We start from the raw sequence: 21,183 nt of genomic DNA on the forward strand, positions 1-21,183 counted from the left end.
TGCACAAGAAGCTGCGAGGGAGCACGGCCAGAGCACTGGACCCAAACTGGCCAGTGAAATATTCCATATCAGGTAATGTCAGGCTCAGTATATAAAGGAGGGGCATCCAGGAAGGAGAAGGTGCTCTCTCTCTCTCTCGTTCCTAGGATTGTAATTGCAGGATCTTGGTATTTCAGGATTGCTAGCTGGGAACGGGCTGGGTATCAGTCGGCAAGTGGTGAGCAATCACATTATGCATTGCCCATTTGCACTTTCTATTATTGATATTGTTTTATTTTATTAAAATTATTAAATTGTTTTTATCTCAACGCATGAGTCTCCCTTTACCCCTCCAATTCCCTCCCCCATCCCTGGGTGTGGTGAAGTTGAGTGAGCAGCTGTGTGGTTTTTGGCTGCCAACTGGCACAACACTCCGCCAGAGGAATGGCACACTGGCCCTCACACAGGATCAAAGGAACAGGTCCAATTCAACAAACTTTTCTCCTCACAATGGCCATGTCATTTACGTCAAGCTGAATGCCAAGTATCATTAAAATATTACAAAAAGAATTGACAATTTTTAAAACTTTCTCCATGTCAGATTGCCAAGGGATCTTTCCAACACAGATATACAGGCACCCTCTCTAAAGCTGCATATCTATATAAACAACTATGATCAATCAACTAATACCACATACCTTGGATCAGGTGTGACAGGATTATCTGACACAGTGCAAGGTGTTTTGATGAAGAGACGGTATCTTCTGTTACATTACTTTGAGCATCCAAACAATTGAAAGCTGAAGAGAGCATGGTTCAACAAAACCTTCCACCTCCATCCTCCCTTCCCACCAGGTGCATTTGCCTAACGTGGCACATCCAGAGAAGAGAACTGTTAGCCATAATAATGAGTTCAGCCTGCAAAGTGCTGTGTTCAGACCACCACGGAGAGGGATCTACCTTGGGTGCTCTGACTGCTTCTTTCTACTGATGGCATTAAGTATTAAGTGACCTGAACTGCACATTGCTCCTTCAGCATTAGACACCATAGTAGCCAGCCACAAGGTTTACATTAGGCAAATATACTAAGCAGTCTGCTTACCATATCAAAAGGGATATTTTGGATAAGCTTTGGCTCTTGTAGCAGTGGTCAAAACTGTGGCTTGCAAGGGCTTGCAATTTTCAGCCTGTCTTCTTTTATAGTGTTTTCAATTAAAAGTGCAAGGTGGCCTGTGAGAAGTGGCGAGCGTGCCCATAACCCATTGAAGCAAAAGGCTTGGGAGCCATTGCCTTAGAAGAGTTTTGGCACCCTGCTAGATCAACAAATAGAAAAGGCAATAAAGACCATCCCAACTAATAGGGTAAAGAAGTTCACATGGCAAACCTTTCTGCCATTTCTCCTGTGTTTTGCTGCTTTATCCCCAGGTACAAATGATTTTCTGTGCCTACAATTTTCAAGAGAAAGCCTTTGAAACTGTGTATGATGCAATGAAGTTTGACAACAATCCAGCAAGGTCTGCAGTTGAAAAAGGAGGCAAGAGCAATCAGGGGAGAATGGCAGACAATTGTTCCACAGCCGCTATTGCCGAATTGTAAGCCTGCGCTCGTGAACTAAAAAATCTATCTCAGATAATTGACATTTATTTGATTGAAACAGCAGGGTGCCCTCCATCAGAATGGGAGGAGACCATATGGAATAACAGTATGAGAGGAGATAATGTTTGTCTGCTGAGTGTGTCAATGTGTTTAGAGATTATTCATCGGGCTCTAGGGATTCCAGTATGGTAATGTTTCAGCTAAATTAGAATCAGATTAATTGCTCTAATCTAATGGAAAGACAATGTTTATCAAATTATTGCTCCTTCACCACATGATATTGCAGTGTCATTACTCTTTGAGTTTCAAAAAAAAAAAAACTATCAAAAGGCTTTCTTGTATCACATCTGCTCAAGAACTATGTAACAGTGCTGATTTCTGCACAGGAGAGTTAATGCATTTTATAATTCTATGAAGGAACTAATGAATTAGCGTGAAAGCTTTGTAGAAGATAAATTCTCCACATTGTGGGTAGGCTTTAAACTATATTAATTAGAAGGATTTTGCCTTGCTTTGGGATTAGGCTTTTTTTGGAGGGAGCATTTTATTTTTGCTCAAATTTTCATTTTATTTTTGCTTGCTTTAAATTTTATTTAAGTAGAATGAGGGTTTTTTTCATAGAAAGTAGCACTAAAAATGAACAAAATAATAAATCAATGTTTTGCTCATTTTCTTTCACCTTCATTAATTTTGTTTTCATCTGAAAATTGTAATTTAATGACAAAAAGTTGAATGTGCAGATAGGATGCCTAAAACCCTTCAGATCTACTTTACATTATTTAATGTGTACGATCATTTCAGATCACCTGTCAAATGTAAATGCTGAGGAGACACAGAGATCTTCAACTACTTTAAAATGCAGTGGAAATCTGCAGTTCTGGTAGCACTGCACTGAAAGTGTTGAGTACCTTAGACTTGGACACTCCTTAATCACCCAGTGGCTTAAATGTTTCAAGAACGGGCTCCAAAGATGTATTTTAAAATAAGATTCATGGGTTTTTACCTTAGGTATTTTAGAGTATTTTCAGTATATGTTATACATGCTAAAGCACAACATTAAAATATTAGCCTTTTTAAAACAGTATCTAATATGCATGATCCTCAAAGGGAGTAGAAGCATGACCTCTTCTCAAAAGTGCTAATAAACCAATGAGGAATGCCCCTCTAATCTGATTTTCCACTGTGTTACACTGACATGATGATACTGTAAAGCCCTGGAGTCCACAGGACTTCATGTATTGAACTAGAACGATAGAAGACAGTCAGGCACTTTGCTTAATTTATAACGGTGACACTGAGTTTGTGAGGCATTCAGGCTGCATGCTTAAGAGGGCACTGAACAAATATTTTCTAGACTTCTATAGTAACTATTGGTTGCTCCTGCCTTAAAAGGGTCATATATCCTCTCAAGACATATTTCACTGAAATTCTATTTAAGAAAAATTAATACCTTTGTTAGTGGAGTGTCCATAACACATACTAAAACACATAGTTTACAGAAGTTGGCCAAACACAATCACAAGAGTGATTCAATGCTGAGCAGAAAGCAGTACTTACACATTCTGTCCCTGGTAGTTTTCTCTTCCAGGTATAGCCCAGCACAATGATGCCAGGTTTTTAAGGCACAGACCTGTGGTGGCAGGATATTTGCTGTGGTAGTATTTTAAGATTCACTATTTCCATAACCCATTCCCCCATACATTTTCCTCAGACACATACAACTGGGTTTTCTGACACCTCTGGAAAGACAAAACCTCCCTCAAGCTTTTTTATTTGTGAGAAATTAAAAGTTCATGGCAACTCTCTCACCTAAGGCTTTTTTAAGCCTTACTTTATGAAATAGATATCAAAGTTAAAGTGGCATACACAATTCAAATTGGGCTGCATAAACCAGATGCACTCTGAAGCCATGATGATAAAGCCCTAGCCCCTTGCTCTTCTCCGAGTTTCATTATGAAGCTGTTGTTAAACCCTTTTTGGCTTCCCGGCTTTTTATATATTTGTTTGAAACTAATGGGAACATCTGCCCTCTTTCCTGGAGTTTTCTCACTATTTTTGAAGGGAGAAAGACTCCAAAAAGAGCCGTGGTCTATGGCAGAGAAACACTGACTCTGTTATCACTCAGTGCTTGGATCTAACTTCATACCTTTTGTTCTGAGGGCTTCAGCAATAGCTTCCCTGTTGTTTTCTCTGGTGTAGGAGCTGTGAACCGCCAGCCCAGCCACTCCCTGCTGGGCTCCCAAGGTCTGTACAGCCCAAAGACCCACATCCACTTCGTGCCTGGGACGGGAAGACACTTCTTGCAAATATATATATAATTTAAGGATGATGTGACTTTCTGAGGAATAACCCATATCTTGAAAAACACTATTCAGAAAAAATATACTGGTTTAGTATGGATCTATAAGCTTTGAAATACAGATGGCTAATCTAAATTCTTAATTTAAATAAATGACTTATTCATGATCTTTAAACTATTCACTACCATTATTTGGAAATGATTTAAAGTAGCTGTAGTCCCACACAGGAGAAATTGTAACATGCTGTTGGAGAACCTTACCTGGTAAAAGACACAGCTTTATCTGTTTTGAAGTAAAAAAAAAAAAAAAAAAATTGTTACACACATAGGACACTCCATGTGGCAATGAATTAGAAGATTTGCAAACTAACAGCAGGGGATAGTGTTTCTGAAGGAAAGCCCTTTACTAGAATCTGCAGGGTACTTCAAAATTGCTATTATTACTATCTATTAAAAATCACAGTGTTAAAAATGCATAGAATGTTCTACAAAAAGATTAATGTTATGGTTTATTCCTTGCTCCAAAGAATTTAAAACACAGTTCTGCCTCCAGAGACATTGTTGCCATACTCATGTAAGCCTGAAGGACCCAACAAAGTCAACAGAAGTTGCAGCATATGATAAAGAGCACAGCTGGGCACTAACTTTATATAGGCAAAGCAAGCCAAGAAATGCAAGAAAAGCAAGATATTCAGGTCTGAGAATTTTGACCCTGACTCCTCTCACAGTCCAGTTTAATAGTACTGCATGAAATCCTGTTCTCGTTGGGAGTCAATGGAAATTTTATCATCTATTTAAATGCAAATTCAAATGACTTAAGAAAGTTTCCCCAGTTTAGTTGTATGTGAAACTTCAAATCATCGTAATTTAAACCTGTACAAAGGTAGCACTTCAAAATATATCATCTCAGCTGTTCTTCAGGTCATTTAACAAGGCAGTACGGCTCTAAATGCCACTTTCATTACTTTTGTAAATGTGTGGCACACATGCGTATATATGTATGTGTGTGTGTGTATAAATATATTTGAAAGAAACTGAGTAAATTTTGGAGAATAAAACTGTTTGATTTTTTAATTTTGGCAGTATAGTTTTCTGGCATCCAATCATTGTCCAAACTAGTATGCTCTAAGAAATTAAACAAAAAGACTTATACCTCTTTGGCTTATATACCCAAGTAATGGGATAAGACAAAGATTCCCAGGTAATTAATGCTTACAGTTTTGTTCCAAGTTGTCATTCACACATATATACAAAGTTAATAAAGATATGTGGTCTTCCCTACAGACCACATATCTTCTTTAGACCCAGGAACGGCTGCAGTGAGAGAAGAATAAGGAGCATCACCCTACTTATTTTCCTGTAGTATTTCTTCATTATTTCGGAGCTGTACCAGTAGAGCAGAAATCTGTGTTGGCATGACTTAGTAAATATCTCACAGCTTCAGTACTCAACCATGACATCTGCAGGGCCATCACAAACTATTGCATCAATAAGTATGCACATATTTTAGTTACATTTTTAACTACATAAAACTTTTCTGATCTCTAATGTAGATATGTAATGTACTAAGGGCACAGAAGGGCACAGGTTACATACATGCTATGCAGGCAGCAGAGTAGTGTTGCAGCACAATGGCAACTTTCTACTGCTCAGTAACTCAATTTTTATCTAATTATCGCAAATTATAACGTAATTTCTGAACCAACAACATTGTTGTAACTGATTTTCTGCTTGAGCTGTACAAACACTAAAAACCACCTGAAACTGGCAAGCCTGTGTGTATAATTGAAAAAAAAAAAAAAAAAATGTCTGAGGTAAATAAAATGCGCCAAGGTTTTTCACCTGGAGCAAATTATTACAGCTGTTAATAAAACCTAGTTAAATAGCTTTCATAACACATGAGAAACAGCTCAGATAGCTCTGGATGCGGCTCTTTAGCTGTGTCTCACAGGAGTAGCCTAGGGATTGCCACAGAAATAAAGTGACCACAGAATTCAGTAATGCAGGAGTGGTGGCTCCTATAAACGGATAAACATATTGCTGTTGCAGACTTTGAAAGACTCACATGTACTTTGCATCTGTGTCTCAAAAAAAAAAAAAAAAAAAGGAAAAAAGAGCCCACAACACTTCTTCAATTGATTTGCCCTTTGTCACTGTCACAGATATGTTTTCCCTATTTTGACAGGTAGTTGTAATTCTATTAGCAGCCCATTGACTTCCCCATGAAATCGATCCGTGCTGGGCTAGCTGGGTCTTCTTAAACTAGCTGATTTATTGCTTCTGCCTGCAAAAAAAAATAAAAAGAAGTAGAAAAAGAAGGTCTTCTGCCTCCACTGCGAACAAAGTACCCAAACAATGTCTGAAAATGAATTATTTTTAGCCTGGTTGCTGGTCGTCTCAGTGGCAGATGAGCTGTGACCTTTCACCGGCAGTTTTGCTGAGATGCCTGCTGATGCTGGCATGTATAAATGATTGTCAATTTCCCTTATTAATTTACCTGGATGTCTCATGTATAAACTAGAAGATCTCATTCACCTTAGCATCAATCTATCGTGTTTACCTAATTTTCTGATTTCACACTGGGCTGCCCAACCTCCTGAAACTGGAGAACCGCTTGAAACACATTCAATGCCTATTTGCTCATGCAGACAGAAAATGGGGGCACGCAGGTGAATTTACCATTGTTAGCATTCTAGTTTAGGTCAGAGAAACAGGTTATCATCATACTCTTCTTATTCAGTGGCATCTGAAGAATGATTTGCCAGAGTCTAAAATGATGTCCTGGATTTTACAACCATGTCCTGGTATCTGTCTTGGTTGCTTTAATCCTTTCTTCTTTTCTCTGGCTCAGAAAAATAAAATATTGTTCTACTGGCCAAAAATCAAGTTTATGTTGTAGGTTGTTGTGTGGAGCCTTTCTATTATCTGTAAACATGAATTTTTGACTGTGGATACAAAGAGATAAAGAATATTTTTGTGTACTTGTTTATCTTAAGCAAAAGTTAGTTCCTAGCTGATTTTTCTAATAGGCTGTGGAATCAAAGTATGGATTTAAAGGGGAAGAAATACTGATTGCTAAATTTAGTACCTTTTCTTTCTACATAATGGTGGGGTCATTCTTTTTTTTGCTAACTGTATGCAATTGGTTAACCAATCCCCATCTATTCTTATCATATAATAGAAAGGGTTACAAGGGTAAGTACAGAGATGATGTACTGTAGGTGATCATCATGAAGGAAACTAACTTACCCCAAATGCTGCAGTAATGAGTTATTTTCCTTCCAGTCTCCTTTCCTTCAGACTCAATTCAAGATCCATTAGGGATCTTAAAGAGCAACTTAATGCTGACTGAAAAGGTCCAATGGGGGAAACTAAAACAACCCAGTAGCTATGTGACTTTAAGAAATAATGATGTGTAGAAGTACATGAGAATGCACTGTAGAAAAAAAGGAAGAAAATTCAATAATACCCCCTTAAAATAAATAGTACTTCTGGAAGTGGATATTAAGGTTGATACAGTATACTTAATGAAGAGAAAAAATACCAAATCAAAGTAAGACTGAGACAAGTAGGGAAAGAAGGAGTAATCTTGCAATACCTACGACAGAAAAAGTATCCAGGAGGTCTAGGTTCTATTTAGACCTTTCAAATATTAAAGGCTAAAGAAAAATATGGCAGACCACAGCTCAAGCCAACACTTTTTAGGAAGAGACAGGTGGCAAGAGCTTGAACAAACTGGCAGAAATTTCTCAGGTTAGTTTCCAATGAAACATGTCAGACCAGAGTGCTACAGGTAAATGCTACAGGTATATATAAATAAAGCACAGACTGAAAAAGGCAGTAGGCAAAAAGAAGGGGTGCATTCAGTGCAGCTTTCAGACAGGACCACAACACCAGAGCTCTCTGCTGCCAAGGAACCCCCAAAGACCTCAGACTGGATGGTAAAACAGCCCCCTACACAAAGATGACAATGGGATCTAGACCAGATGACCTCCCACTTTTCTGGTCTATCCACCTCCACCACTGTTTTTTTTTCTCAGTGGGTGTGACACAGACTAAGATTTTGTCAAAAGACAGGAAGATATTTCCCACCAGGGCTTGGGGCAGGTTGGGGGGTTAGGGGGAGAGTCTTCAAACCCCTACTTATTTTAAAACAAAGCATTCATCTTCTCACTTGATTTTTTTGTTGTCAGATGTAACAGCAGTTTTGTTACACAACATGATGACTGCCAGAGAATAGCCAGTGAGATGTTCTGGATAAAAATGAATTGGGTTACCCATTACTACAGGAGGACTTATCCCTCAGAGAATCTACAAAATCCAGCGTTACTTGCAGAAGAAGCCTTTTCTCATTCTGATAAATGATGACCATACATGCAACTCTCCACAAAAAACAAGGACTTGCCAGCCCTGGCCATTGCCCAACTACAGCATTTGATACTGACTTCAACTGAGTATAAATATAGAATAGTGTATAATGGACATTGGCCTCTAACAGCACAGAGACCTTGAGTTGAATTCAGTTATAGAAAAAACAGGTTCTAGGGGAGATTGTGTTGCTGTGGGAAGGTCGCAAGAAATTTTTCTCCCTTCCCTCTCTTTTTGCAAAGGATGGAGCCATAAAGTAAATCTTTTTTTTTTTTTTTTTTTTCCCTTGTCTTGGAGATGTATGTAAGAATGTCACACTGGAGAAATGTAGTGAAGAAAACATGAACGTCAAGATAGCAGCAGGGCTTTTCAGTCCTAGGGATGGAAAGAAAACGTAATGCCTTAACTTTACAGAATTAAAAAAGGCACCGGGCTCAAAATGAGTAAAAGGGCATGTGGCAACATCAGCAAACTCCATCAATGCCTGAGACACATCTTTGTCATATGAGGCATTCATCATATAACCCTGAACAACAGGGTACCTCTTATAATGGTGAAGTTTAAAAATCAAGTCTACCTAACTTTCACCTACATTTTAAGCACAAAAAGTAGCATTCATCACATGTTTAGATCTATACAGCATAGATGAGTACATCTGAGATTATCAGGGGAGTCCAGAAAGCAACTTCTTTGGTCTGAGTCTGGTCGGATGAATAAACTCCATTGACAGTCTTGGTTAGATCAGAAGTGACCACAATAGGAAACTAGATATCTGCTCAGGAGTGGACATCCCCACTTAAAATCAGGTAAAATTAGTGAGGCAGTCCTCCTCTTACAGAGAGTGTACAGGCTCTCTGAGGAGTGGAGATATGTCCTCTTGAGGGATTTTAGACTTAATTTAAAAGTCCTACAGAAAAAAAGCCTATTAGAACTGGTAAGGAAACAATGCAGAAAGTGATTAATGGGAAGCTATAATCACAGTGTGCTTGATTTGCTTTGCAACACAGAACAAATCCTCAAGTTAGGACTGCAGTAAAGCTCATCCAGCTTTTGAAGGGAATACAGACCTTGTCTTCACTGAACTGAATCCTCAACATGCAACAGCTAATTAAAGACTTGAAAAGTCTGTAAATACTTTGACAAATTTTGATATATCAGCATGAGATCCTCATTTGGTTAGTTGGCTAAGTCTTGTCTCATTTACTTCAGTGATGCTGAGAATGACTGTGGTGATTTCATCATTGTCACCTCCTAATGAAACAGCTAGCCCAAGCGAAAAGATTTATAAAGAAGATTTTTCTGATATAGAAACCAAAGAAATTACTTCTGATAAAAGAATTAAAACGGAATCTCTCACTGTACATGTCTACAGTTGTGAGATATCTGGGAAGAAAAATTCCCAAAGTCCTTTTCATCACAATGAACAATAAAACAAATGATCAAATTCAGAGCTGACTCACAGCAGAGAAATAATATGAAGATTTTGACACTGCTAGAGTCAAAGTATTTATACCACTTAGACCAATCTGGCCTAAAATACTTAACACATGGTCAGTTGGATGCTTAAGGGCTGATTCCTCACACTATCATGTAAGATTTACATGCTAAAGAATACTTTTTCTATCCATTTTCCTAATTCATAGTGCCACAGGCAGCAAAGATCTAGATACTAATCATTTTTCAAATTACAACTAAAGTCTAACTATGGTATCAGTTTTTATTATTTTCCTATCCACCTGATGCTAAATCTACCCAAAGGTTATAAACATAATACAAGTCAGCAAGCAAAAGTACATAATTAAGATGCATACAAAACGCCCTGTGCAGCAAGTAAATATTTTCTTTCTAATTGTATTATTACCTGGGTTTATGTTACTAAATTGCTACACAATTTCATATATAATTGATTTTCCAAGAAAAAATATTACCAAAGTGATTCTGTAGTTCAAAACAGCATGAACTTAATAATATACAAACAATTTTTATCTCACAATGTATAGTGCTGCGTGGGATTTGTATGCTGAAAAAAAAATATTCCTTCATATTAACAGTAATTTGGAATGTAACATAAAAACTCAATGACTTTTTTTCTCTGTATTTGTTAAGAAGAATACTAACAATGCCTCCTGTGAGGATATATTTTGTAGGTGCTTTTGCAGATTATGAAAATAGTTGTGAGAAAATATTTGGATAAAGGAAAACAAAGCTCCAGGTAGCAATAGGTTTCATACTGAGTTGATAAATGCAATTAGGGATCAGAAGGATGAACAATTACTTCAGGGGAGTTTTGATACCAGAATGCAATATCAGATGATTAGAAAACTGGAAAAATATCATCTTTTTCCTATTGCCGAAGCACCCAGCAGCCTCAACACAAGTGAGAAAACTGTTGTGCTAGGGCAATGAATATTGCATGCCCTGAAGCGTTCACGGGCTCAGTAATCAGATACGAGAAAGGAATACCTGCCTGATCTTGCGAAACTATAAAGCTACGTTACTCCAGCACAATGCAAAGAGAACTGTCAATGGTTAAAATGAAGGAGATCTGAGGGAGATCCTTCTTGGCCCAGAGAGTTTGAGATGGGAGGAAAATGTGCCCCCCCCCCCCCCCCCCAATGCAGGAGAAGAGTGGAGGAACCCAGAAACCACCACTGATGAAGAGGTAGAAGCATTTAACAGCCACTTTTAATGAAGAAACTACAAATTTACCAATGTTAATATCTTGTCAAACCAATTATAGCAATATCACAGGGTTTGTGTTACTAATTGCCAAAATTTTTCATGTAATTGATTCTCAGAGAACAATATTGCCGGCAGTGTTCCACCGCTGCTGTCGGATGCTGAGCACCTACTTCAGCGTGTTACCTACTGCACTGAGCTCCTGCAGCCTACAGAGGATCTGCAGCCTTCCCCAGACCGTGAGGCCTGGGATGGGTCTTCGCAGTCCTTCAGAGGTGAAGCTTTTGTTGAAGAAAAATCAAACTGAACTTGGTAACTTAACCTCTGATTTGGTCTCTTAGAAGTTGGAGGAAAAAGCAATGGGATAATAAAATATGTGCTGATTAGCTGAGCAATTCTAACTCGGTTATTGTTTCCATTATGTGGCTAATAGCCTCTTCTGAACAGGCTTGATTTTTGTATCTGTTTGCATTAGAGTCAATTTGTGGTATGAGATTGGTATTATTTATTGAATGCTGCACCCAGTTGCAAAGTTAAAAGTATGACAAGCTCCTATAAATTTAATTACACTACTGTGAGACACAGGCTTGTATAGATGCTATAAATTAAGTTTAACAAATATGACTGGTGTGGTGAATGGTCAAATGGAGGTTACTAGCTCCATGAAGTTGCTTTAGTCATTTCAAAAGCTTTATGGAATGTTGTTTTGACCTGAGTTGATCAGACTTTTAGGACTTGCTTATTTTGTACATGTAAACATTCAAAATCAAGTCAACTTTACCCAAATGCGTAAAGCTAACCTGAACCTCAATATGTTCAAACTTGGAGGCAAGTTAGGATTCAGTATTACTGAGCAACGTGACTGTGCACTGCTGATTCTTTAATACATTTGAAGCTGCAGAATTTTTTTCATTACTAAAAATACTTAGTATTCTGAAAGGCAGAATAAATTTGCTTGCAATAAACATTAGCACTTTTTTTCTATTTTATCTAAACCCTTCTGCACCAAGTGCTACAGACAGTTTCTCTCTTTTCTTGTTCCAATATATAATTGACAGCTCTGCCCAATGTCCTTTTCTACTTTTTGATTTTTCCCCTGGCTGCTAATAGCATACACCATTTTATACAGCTTCAGTCTATTAACCAAGTGCCTGACCTTGTGGGATGCTGAACACCTGCTGGAATACACTCAGCGCCTGTAATTCTCATTGATTTCATTAGGAGGAGAGAACTTGCTCTCTCCCAGGTCATTTAGGCTGACAAACAAAACCTCAATAGTAAAGACAGAGCTCTTGGTGGACCCTTGTGGTTCCAGAAAGTCAGTCCAACATCAGAGGTAGATGCTTCCAAAGCACCCAGCCTGGGACTGATGCCAGACTATATTAATTGTCAAGAAATAAAAATCGGGAGCACAGCTACTCTTCATTTCTTACCCAGTCAGTGGAGGGAAATGTTAAGTCGTGCCCCACTGGGTCTCACCAGTAATCTGTACAGCCCAGCATCATGCCTCTGACTTGCAGAAGAAGAGAGACACTGCTAAGGACAGCCCACAAGCCAGGCTGCTTTCTACAGTCTCTTCTTTGTGTACCCCCAGCACAAACAGCTGTGGATGTAGGTGCGTCAAATGTACTTTCCTGTCTCTGATACTGTCCTCTAGATCCAACAGCAGAGGGTTTGGTGAATAGCAGCAGTTCTGCCTTTACCTTATCTAGCTCCTTGGTGACTTTGGAAACCTCGATCATATTCCTCCTCAGCCTTCTCCTCTCCAGCTGAAGTATCCCACAGCTCTTAACCCTTCCTTTTCAGGAAGCTATCCTACGCTATTATTATTCTACTTGCCTTTCTCTGCCTCTCCTCTATCTCCCGTGTCCTTCTTGACACCAAAGGTATAAAAGGAAAATGGTGCCTTCTGCTTTGTTCTGAGTGATGGAGGATCTGAGATGCAGAGCTTTGTGTTTATAAGCCAGAAGCCATAGGAGCTGTCACACTTACAGCAGTCATGCACATCCTAGTCAGTCACCCCAACCTCCTTTTAGGGAATGGCCCCCTTCAGACATGAGTCATCTGATTTATTTTTTCATCTATTTTAAGAGGAAATAAACAGCACCTTCCAGGTGCCTGCTCCTTCCCGCTGCCTGTAAAGGTAGACTACACAGATAAGGCATGTACAGACTCCTGGGCTGCAGCTGTGTACAGCTGACCAAAATAATCTCTCCCAGCATGTTCCTGAGTTACAAACCTGTTCCTTGCCTCCTTGCATTGGGATGTGGGGAGAAGTGATCTAAGGGAGGAAGTCCTGAAGCATCATGCAGTGAATTAAAACTTGTTTAGACCCAGGCAGAGGTTAGAGAAGAAAAGGAGTTGTTCTCAGCATAGGTTCCTCCAGGCTGCAGGTTTTCTGGAAAGGTGTGGCTTGGTCTAGGCTTGGTTAAAAGGGAATTTCTTTGGAAAAAAAAAAAAAAAAAAAAAGGAGCATTTGAAGCAGTAAGTTTGCACAGTGATGTGAATGAGAATATAAACTAGTGATAAAGCAATACTGAAATATGCTTTAGTGAAGACTGGCACTAAGAACAATGAAAGGGTGATAGACAGATAAATACCACTTTCTTTTGCTTTGCCCTTTCCTGGAGAGTATGTTTTTCATTTCAGGAATATGACTAGTTTATAATGAAGTGTGGGAAGTGATAGATAGAGAGAAAAAAAGATTGAGTGCTAACTGCTATCCCACCAATTATTTTGTGCCCCAGTCACTACTGCAAGAATGACTCATTTTGCTTTAGTTTACATGCATAAATTTGGCACTACTCAAGAAAATAACTTTGAGTGTTCAGTTCAAACAAAAAAAGAAAAAAAAAGGTGAACATATGAAGAGATAAAATACTGCACTCCAGTCCAGCCTTGTTTTGAGTATCCTCAAAGCATGCACAGTGAAATAACCTCCAGCAAGACATTTCATGTGTGATTTATTAGGCATCTTGCTTTGGGTTTAGTGAACTTTCCTGTGAGGAGCATGTTATAATCAACTTTGAAACACAGAGTTAATCACAACCTCTAACTGTGGAGACACAGCCATTTCTCCAAAATATTTAGTTACTGGTTTATTTATTTGCAATTCTCAGGGTAGTAAACTAATAATAAGCTCCCACTAAGTCACTGAAAGTGATAATATCCTTTCACTGACATCACTAAAACATATAATCATGAACTATAAAAGTTTAAAAACCTGGAAACTGCAAAGATCAAAAGTGAAAGCTAAGAAGTACATATTAGAAATAACAACAGATGGCCCCAGAATGAAAACAAATGAACTCATTCCTAGAGCTCTGCTGCCATTTGTAAGCCATTTACACTGGGAATTTGTAGTTTATGACTTAACTGGGCCCTTCCAGAGAAATAAAAACTCGTATTCACTATGGAGCCATCATTTGTATCAAATTATTTACATAATTTGTATCAAATTCTAAATGTAACAAATATTTGCAAATTTATTTATTGACATTTAGGATATTTACCAGCAACCATTTGCTTTCATGTTGTTTGTTAGGTACAAATTTGCAGAACAGCATTCACCCCATAATATAATAGCACATGTACCAGTATTCAATCACAAATGCAGTGCTGACACTTATCATAGGCTCCTTTGCTGTACAGTATTCCTGCTTATCAGGTCCAGCCAAGCATGATGCATCCTTCCCAGGAGATGTGAAATAAGCAATGAAGAATGGAGAACGGTATGCCTTATGCCAACTGCTATTCCTTATGTTCTTTTCTCTTGCCCATTTGTAATTAAGTAAAACCAAAGGTCAATATAAGCAGTACAGCTGTCTACACACACTGTTTACTTTGTTGTTCCTTTGCATTAACAATTTTTTTGCCCTAGCTCTAGGGAGGGCAGTTTGGAACATTACTTCACTTGAGAGTTGAAATATAAAGAACTGTATGAAAACATATATTACTATAAAAGCCTCTAGTATTCACAATGTACATTTTTCCATTTTTTTTTCTATTCCTTATATTCTCTTTCAGACTATTTAGCTAGACCTGTGGACCTCCACAGCCTCTTCCACCTTCTTGCCAGAGGGACTCCAGTCTACAGGAGAGCAGGAACCAACAGCACCAATAATCGTCAATGCAAAACTCAGACCTGAAATATTTAAATTGCTGAAGCATATTAGCTTGGTCCTACCAGTCCTGGACCTTTGTTAGGAAGGATGTATCTAACTTCCATTCCTATCACTATCAGTGTATGCAAAGTGTTTAATACCTTGCAGCCACATACAGTGTTTCATAGGAACAGTGTGACTCTAGCACTTATAAAACCTTCTAAAAAGTCATTCTGAGTGGAGCATCACACACTTTGTGGTTCCTTAGGCTAAGGCCATGGTACAAGTGTTTGGTTTGAGTGGCAAGGGTTTTGGTAGCAGGGGAGGGGGCTACAGCAGTGCTCCCCTATAAGAAGCTTCTTGAAAGCTGCCCTGGTTGCAAGACGACCTGCCTCTGGCCAGGGCCGAGACAATTAGTGACAGTGGCTGCGCCTCGGTGGGAACGTATTTCAGAAGGGGAACCTGGGAGGGGGCTGGGACTTGTGAGGAGCAGTTACAAGAAGGACATCTATGGGAACGCTCAGGTCAGCGGGAGGAAGGAGGAGGAAGGGAGGGAGTTGCGCCAGAGCAGAGGCCCCTGTATCACCCCCATGGTGAGGCGGCAGGGCCGCCCCCCTGCCACCCATGGAGGTCCACGGTGGGGCAGAGGCCGACCTGAAGCCCGTGGAGGAGCCCACGCCAGGACAGGCGGCTGCACTGAAAGGAGGCCGGGGCTCTGCGGGGAGAAGCCCCCGCGGTTGTGGTTCGGCGCTGGGGGGGCTGCAACACGCGGGGGGGACCCACGGCGGAGCAGCTCGGGAGCGGCTGCGGCCCGTGGGGAGGGCTCACTGCGGAGAAGGTTCCCGGAGGGCTGTCTGCAGGGAGAGGGGAGCCCCGGGGGGCAGGGGAGGGGTGTGCGGTGTTCCCCCAGCTCCTGGGACAGAGCAGCGAGCTGGCTGTGACCCCCATCCCCTGCCCCTGCACTGCTGGGGGGGGAGGTGGGGAGATGGGCAGCAGAGCTGAGCCCGGGAAGAAGGGAGGGATGAGGGGAGGTGATTTTTGGATGTTGTGGTGCTTCTCACTGTACCACCTCATCTGTTAAGTGCTGGTTTTGTTAGGTTTTGAATTAAAGTGATGGGCTTTTTCTTCCTCTAACAAGTCTGTCTTTTGCCTGCGACCATATGGGTGAACTGTCCCTCCCTGTCCTTATGTCAATTCCTGAGCCTTTTACTTTATTTTCTCCTTCCCAGCGCTGGGGGGGAAGGGATGAGTGAACGGCGCCATGATGCTCAGTTGCCCTCTGGGCTCAAACCAGGACAGTACACATGAGAGATTCCTTGTCCCTTCCTTTCCCTATCTCTATCAGGGGGTCCTGTATGCCCTCCTCCCATTCACCTTTATCCAAATAGACTGGAATAGACTATTTCAGTTGAAAGGGACCTACAATGATCATCTAGTCCATTTGTTTGACCAATTCAGGGCTGACCAAAAGTTAAAGCATGTTGTTAAGGACATTTTCCAAATGTCTCAAACACTGACAGGTATGGGCCATCGACCACCTAAGAAGCCTGTTCGTGTTTGACCATCCTCTCAGTAAAGAAATACTTCCTAATGTCCAGTCTAAAACTCCCCTGGTGCAGCTTTGAACCATTCCCATGCCTCCTGTCACTGGATCCCAGGGAGAAGAGCTCAGGACCTTCCTCTCTACTTCCTCTCCTCAGGAAGCTGTAGAGAGCAATAAGGTTGCTCCTCAGCCACCTTTTCTCCAAACTAGACAAACCCAAAGTCCTCAGCTGTTTCTCATAGGACGTTCCTTCCAGCCCTTTCAACAGCTTTGTTGCCCTCCTCTGGACACATTCAAAGATTTTCACATCCTTCTTAAATTGTGGTGCCCAGAACTGCACACAGTATCCAAGGTGAGGCCACACCAACACTGAGTACAGCAGAGTAATCACCTCTTCTGACCAGCTTGTCATGCTGTGTTTGATGCACCCCAGGATGGGGATTGCCCTCCTGGCTGACAGGGCATGCTGCTGACTCACGTTGAGCCTGCTGGCGACCAGCACCCCCAGATCCATTTCTGCAGGGCTGCTCTCCAGCCACTCCTCTTCCAATTTGTACTTGTGTCTGGCATTACTCTGTCCTAGGTGTAGAATCCAGCATTTCGACTTGTTAAATTTCATCCCATTAATCACTGCCAAATCCTCCAATCTATCTAGATCCCTCTGCAAGGCCTCCTGTCCCTCAAGAGAATCAGCAGTACCTCCTAGATTGGTATCATCAGCAAACTTGCTAATGGAGCATTCAACTTCTGCCTCCAGGTTGTTGATAAATATATTGAACAGAACTGACCCTAGAACTGAACCCTGAGGAACACCACTGGTGACTAATTGCCAGACAGATGCAGCTCCCATTCACTACAACCCTCTGAGTTCTGTCCTTCAGCCAATTCTTCACCCAGCGCACCATGAATTCACTCATGCCACAGTTGGACAACTTGTCCAGAGGATGCTGTGAGGGGCCGTATCAAAAGGCTTACTAAAATCCAGAAGAACTGCATCCATCACCAGGTGGTGGACTTCATCCACTTGGCAGGTGAACTTACCACAGGATATCAAATTAGTTAAACAGGACTTTTCTTTTGTGAACCCATGCTGACTGTGCCTGATGTTTCCATTATTCTTTAAATTCCTTTCACTAATACTCAGGATAATCTTCTCCATAACTTCTCCAGGAACTGAGGTTAGATTAACAGGTCTGTAGTTTCCTTCGTGTCTCCCTACACCCTTCTTGTAAATTGGAATAACACTGGCTAGCTTCCAGGAAACAGGGACCTCCCCAGATTCCCATGACCTTTGGCAGATGATCAAAAGGGGTCCTGCCATAATATTCAGTAGCTCTTTCAGTACTCTGGGATGAATCCCATCAGGCTCCATGGACATCTGAACATTCAGCTGATACAGCTGGTCCCTTACAATTCCAGTGTCCATAAATGGAAAGTCGCTGCTCCTACACTCGTGGTCCTCCGACTCAGGGGACCAGGCAGCCCAAGATCTATCAATATTACTACAGACTGAGGCAAAAAACACATTGAATGCCTTCTGCTTTTTCTTCATCCCTATCAGTCAGATGACCATTTTCAACAAGTATCAGTCCAATGTTTTCTTTAGACCTCCTCTTGCTACTAATGTACTTTAAAAAGCCCTTCTTGTTATCTGAAACAACACTGACTAGTTTCAACTCTAACTGAAACTAGTTTTTTTGTCTTCTCCCTGTATATACAAACCACAGGTCTGTACTCTTCCTGTGAAGCCTGACCTCACTTCCAGAGATCATACAATTTCTTTTCCTCTTGAGCTCCATGAGGTGTTCCCTGTTCAGCCAAGCCAGTCTTCTGCACTGCTTGCTTGATTTGCAACACAGTGGAATTGCCTGCTCCTGTGCTTCTAAAAGGCGGTTCTTAAAGACTGACCAGCACTCGTGGACTCCTGAGCCCTCAAAAGCAGATTCCCAGAGTATTCTGCTGAATAGCTCACTGAATAGCTTAAAGTTTGCCCTCCTGAAGTCCAGGGTAGCAACTCTGCTGTGTTTTTTTCTGATTACACTTAAAATTTTAAACTCAACCATTTAATGATCACTGTGGTCAAGACAGCCACCTACCATCACATCCCCAACTAGTCCTCCTCTATGCACAGGTAGCAAGCCTAGGAGGTCTTCCTTCCTAGTAACTTGTGACAAGAAGTTATCATCTCCTCCTACAAACCTCAAGAATTTCCAAGACCTGCTTACCACAGCAGTATGATATTTCCAGCTGACGTCTGGGAAGGTGAAATCTTCCATAAGGACATGGGCTACCAACCCAGAAATTTCTCCTAACTGCCCAAAGAATACCTCATCAGTGCTTACATCCTGGCTGGGAATCAGTAGTAGACATCATCACTAGCTGTAAGGGCTGGGCAATCAAGCCTGTTCCTTCTGTATAGCTCACCACTTCCTCACTGCCTGCCCTGCTTATCTCTCCTGAGCAGCCTGTAGCCCTTCATCCCAGCACTCCAACCATAGGACTCATTCCACCAAGTCTCATTAATATCAATGACATTGTGGCTCTGAGATCTAGACAATGCTTCCAGTTCATCCTGCTTGTTCCTCAGATGCCCTTCTAAAAATTCATGCCAGGCCACCATCACTTTTTTCATGTCTTTTTGACTGAGGAATAAATACGTTAGAGAATTAGCTCTTCACACTCTTTTAGGAGGATAAGCAAAGATGACATGGGCAATATAATTATTTTGGAAGAAGTGAGTGATTGCTATCAACCTGTCCTTCGGTCTATAGACAATTAGAGAAGTAAGTGAAGCTGCTGAATCTGAAAATCATATGCCAGGTATTCACATTTTCTCTTCTCTTGTTTTCTTTTTTTTTTTTTTTTTCCCTCCAACTGTTACCTGAAATCAATAGGGGTTTTCCACCAGCAATTGAGACTATTCATTGAAATGCTGTAAGCTGCTATGCAGAAGTTTCTTATTATAGAGAAAGAAGAGAAATTTCAAGCTGAGTAAAGAAGCTTATTTTGTTCAGACAAGAAACAAAGTGTACTTCTTCCTCCCCTAAACAAAGCATTTTTAAGAGCAGGATGGAGGATTCTTAAATCAATAACCATTAAGAAGCACAAAGCTGCTGAAACAATACATCTTTGGAGAAAGAAATTATCAGGCTTGACATAGAAATTACTGGGTGAAATTCTATTTATGCAGGAGGGGTCCAGATTAGATGATCCTCATAGGCCTTTCTGGTCTTGCAATCTGAGAAACTATGAAACATGAGAACAAATATAATAAATATATTGTTCCACCCTGTCACAACTTTTACAGAACGCTTCCCCAGTGACACAAAACTTCACTCATTCACTTACTTCACTGAATTTATTTTTGTTCTACATACTGTTTATTAGATGAAGGTTTTCATATTGTCAAAATCATGATTTTGATGACTTAAATTCCAAATCCTTCTCTTCTCTCAAAGGGAAATACAGAAGAGAGCAAACAACAGCCACACCAACTGACAGTATTGTCAAGAGTTTGTGACAACGAGGACATAGAGACAGGAAAATTAAATTATGCTCCTGGGGTGGACAATGCTCAATAGCCATTAGAGCAACCACTAGCGTCTGGAAGTTGCCTCACAGGCAAAGGAGAGACACATTCAACTGAGAGTGCCCAGTGAATAGGAGGCAATAACTTGATCCTACAGATGCCCTTGGGAGTTTTGCTGTTCACTGAGGTGAGCTTTATACAATCAAATACCAAAAAAATACTTTAATTGCCACAAGGAAAGTGTTACAAATATGGAACTAGATCCTGCTTAGATCAAAACTAAAGGATATTTATATAGACAAGAAAACATACAGTCTCAAACAGCTGGAAATCTCTCCATCCACTAATGACTGGATTTCCAAGGTCTTGGGAAAAACCTTATTACTCTGTAAAAGATGGAGGGACTATCTCCTGCTGTCCCTCCATGGTCAGGTAACATTCCCCTTCCTGCTTGGCTCGTGTGCTCTAGAGCTGCTCCAAGAAAAATAGCTATGACACCCTACAGCTTGACCTGTAAAAGAAGGTAACACATAAATGGCCAGCACGGTGGCCATACACCGTTCATCCCTTCCCCTGTTCCCACCCTAGTGGGTTACTGTGCACTTGCCCCTAGAGCTAAGCAAATATTTGCACGCCTGCCCCAGAAAGGCCATTTCCTTTCCTGCAGACAATCCTCGGAGGGGGCACAAACACTCTGTGCTGCTACTGAAACAGTTCAGGGGAGTTAAATTTTCCAGGAAACTCACTCTGTGCTGCACTTCTACATAGCTCACCAAGCATCAGAAGACTTATATAAATGTACACAGATATCAGTTTGGCTCGCTAGGTGCCTGTACATCTTAGGGTTAAGAGCAGTATGACATATGCCTCACGTTTCTTCTTAAATTCCATAAAGGATATTTAAATAAATGTAATCCCTCTCTAACATGATGGCACAGGAGATATTACTGTGCTCAGGGTGTAAGAATATATTGCTTCTCTTCATCAGTAATACATCGAAGCCTTTAGAATTAGAAATACCCCCACTTTTTTTTTTTTTTTTTTCCCCCATTTTTCCTTCTTATTTTAAGTAACAAATTACTTGCAA

Source organism: Tyto alba, unplaced genomic scaffold (genome assembly GCF_018691265.1).
Source record: "Tyto alba isolate M040663 unplaced genomic scaffold, T.alba_DEE_v4.0 Super-Scaffold_40, whole genome shotgun sequence".
NCBI lineage: Eukaryota > Metazoa > Chordata > Aves > Strigiformes > Tytonidae > Tyto > Tyto alba.